This window comes from Schistocerca piceifrons, chromosome 4, assembly GCF_021461385.2.
Source record: "Schistocerca piceifrons isolate TAMUIC-IGC-003096 chromosome 4, iqSchPice1.1, whole genome shotgun sequence".
NCBI classification, from domain to species: domain Eukaryota; kingdom Metazoa; phylum Arthropoda; class Insecta; order Orthoptera; family Acrididae; genus Schistocerca; species Schistocerca piceifrons.
In genome coordinates, this window is record NC_060141.1 from 711,804,861 (window position 1) to 711,817,368 (window position 12,508).

The window sequence follows — 12,508 nt, forward strand, 5'->3', positions numbered from 1 at the left end:
ATACATCACATGATCACACTGACAGAACCACAGGCACATAGACACAGGCAACAGAGCATGCACAATGTCGGCACTAGTACAGTGTATATCCACCTTTCGCAGCAATGCAGGCTGCTATTCTCCCATGGAGACGATCGTAGAGATGCTGGATGTAGTCCTGTGGAACGGCTTGCCATGCCATTTCCACCTGGCGCCTCAGTTGGACCAGCGTTCGTGCTGGACGTGCAGACCGCGTGAGACGACGCTTCATCCAGTCCCAAACATGCTCAATGGGGGACAGATCCGGAGATCTTGCTGGCCAGGGTAGTTGGCTTACACCTTCTAGAGCACGTTGGGTGGCACAGGATACATGCGGACATGCATTGTCCTGTTGGAACAGCACGTTCCCTTGCCGGTCTAGGAATGGTAGCACGATGGGTTTGATGACGGTTTGGATGTACCGTGCACTATTCAGTGTCCCCTCGACGATCACCAGTGGTGTACGGCCAGTGTAGGAGATCGCTCCCCACACCATGATGCCGGGTGTTGGCCCTGTGTGCCTCGGTCGTATGCAGTCCTGATTGTGGCGCTCACCTGCACGACGCCAAACACGCATACGACCATCATTGCCACCAAGGCAGAAGCGACTCTCATCGCTGAAGACGACACATCTCCATTCGTCCCTCCATTCACGCCTGTCGTGACACCACTGGAGGCGGGCTGCACGATGTTGGGGCGTGAGCGGAAGACGGCCTAACGGTGTGCGGGACCGTAGCCCAGCTTCATGGAGATGGTTGCGAATGGTCCTCGCCGATACCCCAGGAGCAACAGTGTCCCTAATTTGCTGGGAAGTGGCGGTGCGGTCCCCTACGGCACTGCGTAGGATCCTACGGTCTTGGCGTGCATCCGTGCGTCGCTGCGGTCCGGTCCCAGGTCGACGGGCACGTGCACCTTCCGCCGACCACTGGCGACAACATCGATGTACTGTGGAGACCTCACGCCCTACGTGTTGAGCAATTCGGCGGTACGTCCACCCGGCCTCCCGCATGCCCACTATACGCCCTCGCTCAAAGTCCGTCAACTGCACATACGGTTCACGTCCACGCTGTCGCGGCATGCTACCAGTGTTAAAGACTGCGATGGAGCTCCGTATGCCACGGAAAACTGGCTGACACTGACGGCGGCGGTGCACAAATGCTGCGCAGCTAGCGCCATTCGACAGCCATCACCGCGGTTCCTGGTGTGTCCGCTGTGCCGTGCGTGTGATCATTGCTTGTACAGCCCTCTCGCAGTGTCCGGAGCAAGTATGGTGGGTCTGACACACCGGTGTCAATGTGTTCTTTTTTCCATTTCCAGGAGTGTATTATTCTACCAGTTATGCTGCATGGGTGTGAGACTTGGTCTCTCACTGTGCAAAATGAAAAGCCGTTTCGAGTATTTGAAAACAAAATTTGGAGGAAAATTTTTGGAGCAAAAAGGGATGACATTAGCGGAGAGTGGCAAAAACTGCATAACGAAGAGGTTCACAAACTCTGTTCATGCCCTGACATAGTCAGTATTATTAAATCATGTAGGCTGCGATGGGCGGGTCGCGTAGCTCGAATGGATGAGAGCAGGGCAGCGCACAGAGTACTGGTAGGGCACTTAGAGGGAAAACATGCGGTGGGGAGACCGAGGCATAGATGGGAGGACAATGTGAAGGCTGGTTTGAGGAACCTAGGTATTGAAGGTGAATGGAAGGAAATAGCCCAAGACAGGGACAGATGGCAAAAATACGTTGCTGCATAATGGACTCTTGAGTCCTTTATGACCAGTGAGTGAGAGAGAGAGAGAGAGAGAGAGAGAGAGAGAGAGAGAGAGAGAGAGAGTCTTGTACAAAAACAGATCTCCTGTGTCTTATCTCTCCCGTCACCCATAACCTCTTGAAATCCCACTGTCTGGCGACAGAGGAACATTCCCTTCGTGACTCAGTACCACCCAGGACTGGAGCAACTCGATCACATTATTCTCCGAAAAGGTTTTGACTACCTCTCATTGTGCCCTGAAATGAGGAATGTCCCACCCACCATCCTTTCCACCCCCTCCCACAGTAGCATTCAGATGCCCACTAAACCTACACAGTATCCTCATGCATCTCAACACAGCCCCTGCTTCCAAACCCTTGCCTCATGGCTCATATCCCTGTAGTAGACCTAGATGCAACAAGACCTGTCCAATACATTCTCCCACTACCACGTACTCCACTCCAGTCATATGCATCAAGTATCCCATCAAAAGGGGGGGGGGGGGGCACAGACTACCTGTGAAACCAACCATGTGATCTGCTAAGCTGCAACCACTGTGCTGTGTTTTAAGCTGCCTGTCTGCATGAATGGCTACTAACAAACTGAGGCCAAGAAACAGCTGGACCATCCATTTGCTGAACATGCTTCCCAAAACAACTTTTTTCATTTAATGACTGCTTCACAGTCTGTGCCACCTCGAACCTTCCTACCTACACCAGCTTTTCTGAACTGCATGGGTGGGAACTCTCCCTGAAATATTTGCTTTGTTCCCACAACATTCGTGGCCTTAACCTTCATTAGTCATTGTCTCCCACCCACCTGTGCCCTTCCGTTCCCACTGTAGCACAACTGGCTTCAGCAGCCAGAGACAGTGTTAATGTGTGTATGTGTTACATTTGTGTGTGTGTTTTTTGTCTAATTTAGAAGAAGGCCTTTTAGTCAAAAACTTACTTGTCTAACAGTCTTTCCGTTGTGCCTATCTGTAACTCAACATCTCCATTGTATGGTGAGTTGTGGTCTATCCTTTTCATAATATTATTATTAGTATTCCATCCTGAATTTTCCATTGTTTAATTAAGCACTAAGTATGGGCATCTGAACCTAGAAAGTGAGAATGAAATATTTGACTTCATCATTCAATTGAGGAGAGAATGGTGCCATTCTGATACAATAAATAGCATTTTGTTGGTAAAATTGTTGAAATTCCAATGAATAAAGTTACAGATCATTGTCTGAAACAATTGTTTGTGGCAAATTTTCTAAGTGAAAGAGAGAAGTGAATGCTTTGATAGTGCTAATGCTTGTAGTCACTTGCATAGGAATGACAAAAGGATATTTACTGTATGCATTGATGATAATGAGCCACCTTATGATCCAGAAAGAATGAGCAAAATCAATACGAATACATTGGCCCATCAGGTCAAAGATAATTGAACAATTTTTGTCATGGTGTTGCCTGGTTATCTGAGGATGCATGGCATTGTGTGGTGGTCATTCTTTTATTTGTTTATTAAGCCCAACCCATGTACAATGTTGGAACACCAGCTGCTTCATTCTAATGATTCCCATTGGTCTCTATGTAATAGATTCAGCACAGTTGGTGCAAAGATGCAGGCAACAGAACTTGCATTTCTTCATTAGGAATATGCAATAAAACTACACCTTTCTGCAGAGAAAGGCTGTTGCATTGTGCAGCATACTTGTGAACTACTGTATCTGAGGAAGTTTCACATCAGCGCACACACTGCTGCAGAGTGAAAATCTCATTCTGGAAACATCCCCCAGGCTGTGGCTAAGCCATGTCTACAAAATATCCTTTCTTCCAGGAGCGCTAGTTCTGCAAGGTTCGCAGAAGAGCTTCTGTGAAGTTTGGGAAGTAGGAGACGAGGTACTGGCAGAATTGAAACTGTGAGGACGGGTCTTAAGTCATGCTTGGGTAGCTCAGATGGTAGAGCATGTACATGCGAAAGGCAAAGGTTCCAAGTTCGAGTCTCGGTCCGGCACACAGTTTTAATCTGCCAGGAAGTTTCGTATCTGAGAGTGATTTAGGATTATGAGGCCAACCTATCTGAATGTAGTACTTGAGCAATCATAGTGACTGATTGTGTTCATAGCTTGTGTGTTCTGCCGAGAATCAATGGGAAAAGCTTGCAGTACTTGTAAATCAGAACAATCAATGCGAAGACAAGATACCTCAGCTGCATTGAAACCTGGATTGTTTCCCAAAGGCAAGTGTGTTTGCTTGCTGTGTGATAGGGTGATAAAGAATGAGGTACTGATAATTGGAAAGAAGCAGTGAACAATGTTGTAGCTTCTCTGCTGTACAGTAAGGTACAGCTTTCACTGAATGAAAAAGGGCAGTCACTGGCTTATAATCATTCACAAGGAAAAAATTTCTATCATACAGGTATTTATGAAATTTTGAGACACCAGAAATTATAAGTTAAGCTTGCTTTTCCAACTGACTGTAGTTGACTTGTACCTTGTTCAACATTGTAGATGCAAATTCTATAGGGTGTTTCATGTTGCCAACCTTGATAGATAAAACAGCCCCTACTCCATGTGATGATGCATCAACTGCAGGCGTTACTGGTTTTTGTGTTTCGAAATACGCAGGTCATGGGCAACTAGTTTCTGAAAAGATTGTGCACATTCTCCAGTCCATTTAAAGGAAACATTTCTATACTATGGACAAAGCAAAAGAGTTCCCATTTGCATTGCTTTCCGAATGAATTTGAAGCAGTACATCAGCTGCCAAGAACAGCTTGACGTTCTCATACATTTTCGAGAGAAGGTAATCTCTACATGGCCTCTAAAAGCTTAGCCAAGTAACAAGTTCTGCAGGTGTCAATGACATAAACCAAATACTGAATTTTAGTATTCAAAAAGAAAGATTTCTGTCAAATACACTTGAATACTGTGTCAGTTAAAATGTGAAAAAGATACTCCAAATTTTCGAGATACTGTTCCAGTGTTTGTCTGAAGACAATTGTATTATCTAATCAAGAACAAGATGTAACTTTCAATATCACTTGTTCAAGAAAGCATTGAAATAATCCAGGAACGGAGGCACTCCTGAAGAGAAGGTGCTAGTACTGATACAAGCCAATGTGCATGTTAATCATCATAATTTTTTTGTTTCCTCATCCAAGAGAAGTTGAAGATAAGCACCGATTAGATCAATTTCTGAAAGGAATCATGCACCTTCTAGACAATCCGTAAGCTCATCAATTCACTAAAGTGGGAATGAATCAGTCACTCTCTGAGTGTTAACAGTGGCCTTAAAGCCATCACAGAGTCTGATCTTTCCATTCACTTTTCTTGTGATCAGAAGGGAAGATGCCCATTGACTTACAGAAATGGATACTAGATGAGTATGGTAAAACTTAGGTTTTGCATTGCACTTGAGTTTAATATGCAAGTGAAAAGTCTTTGGATGTCCCAGTGTACCATCGAACAAATGTCCATACTTTTCACACAACTGGGTAATGCCGGCATGGGAAAGTTGCATATCAATAGCTTGCCCCTTGTCCTGAATATCTAAACCAAATAAACTGGAAGCACCCATGCAAACAGTTTTGGGGCCAGAATGTGACTGAACTACCATGAAAACCACAGATGTAGTCATATTTCTATATTTTGACTGCAAAGTGCACAATCCAAGAACAGAGATACTTTTGCTGTTGTAGACTGTGAGCTGCAGTTGGGATTATTGGAGTTGAGTGTGTCCCAATTGCTCATAAGTATTTTGATTAATCAGAGTGACTGAAGTATCAGTATCTAACTGAAATGGTACAAAGTGATTGTAAATCTGCATAGAGATGAACAGTTTGTGGTTCATCCTCTGACTGTCACTATCTGTTCTGACTTGCAGCACACTATCTTTGTCTGAATTGTGGTTGATAAAGCTTTTAGCTTTATGTCTATTAGAGGAGAACTAGTTAGAATGAGGCATGTTTTGCACTGAATGTTTTACTGGGTGATTATGTCACTTTTGTCCACAGTTCCTGTATGGATTGCCAGGAGAGGGGTAAAGATTCAGAATGGAAGATCATATTTATTTTCATTTTCTCAGATCAAAATTTGTGTGGGTCAGAATTTATTTTTTGTTTCTTTTGCAAGCACACTTGTTTTGTGTGTCTCTATGTACGGCACTATTGGCATTCCACATGGTGGAGAAAATAGTTTTCGCAGTCAAGCATTACATAAAATTTCACACAAGACTTTGGAAGATTTGGAGAAATGAATAGAAAAATAACTACAATCACTTTGTAGTGGAAAGGCATCAGGACCAAGTGAGATACCTGTAAGATGCCACAGAGATTCTTTGAAAGAACTTGCTCCCCCTCTAGCAGCAGTTCATAGTAGGTCACTGGAGCAATGAAGGGTCCATTGTGACTGAAAATAAATGTGAGTAGTTACCATTTTCAAGAAGAATCATAGGACAGATGCACATAATTATAGGCTTATATCGTTGATGTCAATCTGTTGTAGAATTGTGGAACATGTTTTATGCTCATATATTATGATGTTATTGAAGAACAAAAATATCCTCTACAAAAATCAACATGGATTCCGCAAACAGAGATCTTGTAAAATGCAGCTTTCTCTGTTCCTCAGTGAAATCCACAGAGTCGCAGATATCATCTTTCAAGTTAATGCCATCGTCCTAGACTTCAGGAAGGCATTTGACTCTGTCCTGGACTGCCATTTAGTGAAAAAAATATGAGCTTACTGAGTATCAGATCAGATTTGTAACTGGATTCAAGACTTCCTTGTAGACAGAACACAACACATCACTCTTAATGGAAGAAAACTGACAGATGTTCAATGTTCAAAAATTAAAACTGTGCACTTCACAAAATGAAAAAAAATGTAGTACCCTATGACAATAACATCAATGAATCACTGTCAGAGTCAGCCAACTTATGCAAATACCTGGCTGTAACACTTTGTAGGGATGTAGAATGGAATGATTACGTATGCTCAGTTGTGGGTAAAGCAGGTGATAAACTTCAGTTTGTTGGTAAATACAGGTGAAGTGCAAACATCCTACAAAGAAAATTGCTTACAAATCACTTGTGCAACCAGATGTAGAATATTACTCAAGTGTTTGGGCCCCATACCAAACAGGACTAACAGGGTATATTGAATGTATACAGAGAAGCACAGCATGAATGATCACAGGTTTGTTTGATACATGTGTGAGTGTAACAGAGATACTGAAGAAACTGAACCAGCAGATTCTTGAAGATAGATGTAAACTATGCCTATAAAGTCTACCAACAAAGTTTCAAGCACTAGCTTTCAATGATGACTGTAGAAATATGCTACAACCCCCTTTGTATTGCTCACATAAGGGTCATGAGGATAAGATTACAATAATTAATGTGAGCACAGAGTCATTCAAACAATCATTCTTCCCATGCTCCATAAGTGAATGGAATGGGAAAAAACCCTAACAACATGTACAATGGGATGCACCCTCTGCCATACACTTCACAATGGTTTGCAGAGTATAGATGAAGGTGTAGATGTAGTTGCAAAGGTAATTTCATGGGCACCACAAGGAAATGTGATAGGACTGTTACTGTTTACAGTGTTTACAAATGTTCCAATAGAATGCATCAGAAGCTCTTTGAGGCTGTTTGTAGATGCAATTGTCTTTAAGAAGGTGGCAGTGCCAGAAGACAGTAATGGACTGGCAAATGATCCTGAATGTAAATAAATGTAACATACTGCCTATACATAGGAAAAGAAATCCACTACTGTACAACTGTACTATTGATAAAAATGTGCTGAAAATACTAACCACAATAAAATATGTAGGAATACCCATCTTGAATGATCATATAAAATAAATGGTAGGAACAGCAGATGTGAGACAGAGATTCACAGGAAGAATGTTAATGAATTTAATTCATCCACTAAAGAAGTAGCTTACAAGGTGCTTGTTCAACCATTTCTTGAGCACTGTTCATTAATCTGGGACCCTAACCAGGTAGAACTGATAGAAGAAACAGAGAAGGTCCCATGAAGAGCAGCATGTTTCTTCAAGGGATCGTTTAGTCAGTGTGAAAGTGTTATAGAGATGCTCAGCGAACTGTAGTGGCATATGCTACAAGAGAGAGAGTGTGCATCATGGAGAGACTCGCTACTGAGAGTACTTTCCAGGAAGAGTCAGCCAACTTATTACGTTCTCCCATATACATCTCATGAAATGACTCCAATGAGAAAATTTTAAAAATTAGTACCTAATACAGAGGCTTTTGACTATCATTCTTCTCACATGCTATTCAGCAGGAGCAGGGAAGGGGGGGATCAGTTACTGATGCCAGAAGTACTCTCCGCCAGGCACTGTCATGTAGTTTGCAGTGTGTTGATACAGATGTAGATGTAGATGTAGAGGAAATGGCTGAGCACTTCATGTTGTGTTTACACTGTTGCTCATGATGGTAGCTGTAATGTACACTATCAAACTGGGCTGCTTCAAGACGTCCACACTCAGCATTGCTACAACAGGCACATTAAAGTCACATTCAGCAAGGTTTTGAATTATTGTACCATGAAGCATATTGTCTCAAAATGAGGCTCCATGAGCACAATTAAATTTACAATTCCTAGTCAATCCCTCAAGTTCAAGGATCCATTCCTTGTAAAACTGAATAAGTTGATGAAGTGTACAAAAAATCTTAAACTAACAGCAATGACATAAATTTGTGCTTCAAAATAGTCATCTAATGCTCAAATAATGTCTCAAATGGGTAGAGTGTGGGGCTCCAACTGAAAGAACAGCTTTTGACACAACCTGCATACTTACCCACACATGAAAAAAGAATGAGCATTGTGATTTGCCTGACATGTTGTAGGTTTGAAAATGCAACTCCAACTGCTGGCAGTATTCCATCCATTGCTCCAACTGTGCATTAGAAGAGTGGAAAAGTGGAGAAGGTGGCACCTGGGCCCTGGAGTTTTGTTCTTCAGTCACTGTAGCTGGCTGAATCTTGTGCATCCATCAGTCTTCCAACAGCAGTGAGCTAGGAGGTAATTTGTTGACTCTGAAACTGAACAAGTGAATTGAGGGGTTGCTCTCCTCAAGCTGCCATTGTATCCACAAACTAAAGAATTATATTATTGAATTATATAGATCTGTGTGTGTGTGTGTGTGTGTGTGTGTGTGTGTGTGATATATATGGCAATGGCAATGGCAATGTCAAGCAGTTGCAGTGATCAGAATGCAGTAACATTAGTCAGTTCTTGTGTGTGTGTGTGTGTGTGTGTGTGTGTGTGTGTGTGTGATATATATGGCAATGGCAATGTCAAGCAGTTGCAGTGATCAGAATGCAGTAACATTAGTCAGTTCTTGTGTGTGTGTGTGTGTGTGTGTGTGTGTGTGTGTGATGTATATGGGACACAAGGAAAGGTTTGAGCATGGACCCTCTCCCTGGGTGGTCCAACACCATGACCACATAACCATGAAACTGAGTTTACTCAAACCCACTTGATGTTGCCTGCCTTGAGCGTGGACCATTCAGTGTTTCGATTTTGCTTCCTTTTTCACAGTTCAGACAACTTCTTTCTGTTTTCATGCTCGATCTGCAATTAGCTTTTTACAGGCTATCCATTGGACCATTTTGCCACTAAATCTGAGAGGGGTACAATGAGGAGTTTCCCTTATTAGAGTTGGGTCCAACAACCATTTTGATACCTAAATATTCCATCAATTGATACACTCCTGTATACTTGCTCAAAGTTCCTCCCAGTATGTGTTAACACATTCATATGTGGTGCACTTTGCTTTGCTTAGATCCCTGTGGGTAGCACTGCAGGGTGTTGAGTGCCAGTTGATAGCTGCCTGATGCTTAGAATCAAGGAGGGTTTTCAAGATGTCAATATTTTTGAAGAACCAATTCTGTGATTTCAGTTTCAAAGTACATAATGTACTGCCAGCTGTAATGATAAGAAGTGACTCAGTTTTCAGCTAGTCTTCAGCAATGGGTGCATTTAGGTACCAGGTGTCAACTTCTTTCTGAACTCTACCACCAAATATTTCTATTGTTGCGGTGTCTTTAATTTTGTAAAGATTGATCTTGATTCTGCTAGGTGTTTTAGAAACATGTGGAGAAAATGGCAGAGATATTTCCTCTTGAAACTTCCTGGTGGATTAAAACTGTGTGCCAGTCCGAGACTCGAACTCAGGACCTTTGCCTTTCGCGGGCAAGTGCTCTACCAACTGAGCTACCCAAGCACGACTCACACTCTGTCCTCACAGCTTTAATTCTGGCAGTACCTCATCTCCTACATTCCAAACTTCACAGAAGCTCTCCTGTGAACCTTGCAGAATTAGCACTCCGGGAAGAAAGGATATTGCGGAAACATGGCTTAGCCACAGCCTGGGGGATGTTTCTAGAATGAAATTTTCACTCTACAGCAGAGTGTGCACTGATATGAAACACAGTTTTAATCTGCCAGGAAGTTTCATATCAGTGCACACTCTGGTGTAGAGTTAAAATTTCATTCTAGAAATATTACCTCTTAGTTAAAATAAAATCTGGTTGAAGCTAGTGTTTGGAGCAAGCAGGCACCCAGGAAACCTTGTGCCTCATCTTGCATTTTAAGTACATGTCAGTGATGAACACTTGGTACTTGACACAAAATTCAAGCAGCTGTAAACTTGTCTTCATCTTACCCACTCCATGAGTGCCTAGGCAGTCTGGCCAAGCATAATAATCACATTCAATAGTGGCACTGAATGCACCTAGAATGCACAAACAATCCACAGGGTACACTCCCTGCACCAACTTGCTGAGATTTTCGTAAAATTGATCCTTTCAAGATGTCAATATTTTTGAAGAACCAATTCTGTGATTTCAGTTTCAAAGTACATAATGTACTGCCAGCTGTAATGATAAGAAGTGACTCAGTTTTCAGCTAGTCTTCAGCAATGGGTGCATTTAGGTACCAGGTGTCAACTTCTTTCTGAACTCTACCACCAAATATTTCTATTGTTGCGGTGTCTTTAATTTTGTAAAGATTGATCTTGATTCTGCTAGGTGTTTTAGAAACACTTGGCATGTATACAGCTATCAGTGTCACTGGTTTGCTGCTAGTTGACAGATGCAAAGTCATAATGCCTTTTGAGACACCGACTGGACTTTCAGTGGTACGTTTATATATCATTACAAATGGCTAAGTCAACACAGCATTGCCTGGGACTGGCAGTGTTCTTCTTCAAAGAATGGAGGAAGCAATTCATGCGAATAGACGTCTCACATTGAAAGAATTGCATCAGATCATACCAACGTGTCAATGACAACTCTTTATGATGTTGTGACTGTCAAGTTATGGTACAGGAAATTGTGTGTGCGCTGGGTTCCAAAACTGTTAATGGAAGAACACAAAAAGAAAAGGATGGGCTTTGCACTCGACTTCCTCACACGCTATGCTGAAGCAGGTGATGAGTTCCTTGATCACATTGTGACAGGTGACGAGGCGTGGGTTTATCACCATACACCTGAATCCAAGCAACAATCAATGTAATGGCGCCATTCGAATTCACCAAAAGCCAATAAATCGGAAATGTCGATTTCAGTGAAGAAAATCATGGCTTCTGTTTTTTGGGACAGACAAGGCGTTCTTCTGTTGGAATTTATGCCTCCTGAAACGATAATTAATGCTGCTGCATATTGCCAGACTTTGAAACGTCTTTAAAGGGCAATTCAAAACAAATGCAGGGGAATGCTGACAAGTGGAGTCCGCTTGCTTCATGACAATGCTCGGCCTCACACAGCGCTCATAACCAAAGCACTATTCAAACAGTCCAAATGGGATGTATTGGACCATCCACCATACAGCCCGGACCTTGCGCCCACCGACTTCCACGTCTTCCATTACCTGAAGCCACATCTTGGTGGAAAATCATTCCACAACGATGAAGAGATCAAAGATGAAGTTGAAATGTGGTTCCGACAACAGGCGACAACCTTCTATGACTGTGGGATACAAAATCTTGTGCACCGACTTAACAAATGTTTGGATAATGGGGGTGATTATGTCAAAAAGTAACAAATAATTCAGTTTATAAGATGTAACTGACGTTTTCTAAATAAATGTTCTATTTAAGGACTGTGAGCCATTGTATTTTCACTTTTCGAAATGCCCTCGTATTTAGCAATTTCCATGTAATCAAAGTCATTTAAACAGCTAGGAGTTATACTGAATAGTGATCCGCTTACTCTTTATGAGTATTATACCAAGTGGCACTTAAAACCAAATCATTCCAAATCTGGAAGTATCACAATAAATCTCAACTTTAAATAAGCTAACAGGAAGATGAGCCTTAAACTCAACAGAGAGCCAATTAAGTATAGAAACTTACAACAAAGAGTTAAACTTGAACTTACACTTCATATAGGCACCAATTAGAAGAAGTGAAGCAAAAACTGAAATTCAGAAACAGTATACTAGCCAAACTATTAGGCAGCTCCAGGGGAAGCAACGCAAACACATAGCACACATCAGCATTGGCACTAGAATAGTACTGCAGAATACTGTCCAGTATGGGCAATGAGTGTCCACAGAAAAAAAGATTTATGTGGAGCTCAATGAATTGATGGGTTGATGGGGATCACCTGGCTCACTGACACTGAGCCCCACAAATTTTCTACCAGTGTTAGCCAATATCCAACCATCAAACATCAGATGCAAAACTGCAATAAAAAAGGAGTGGAAGAAGATGTAAAACC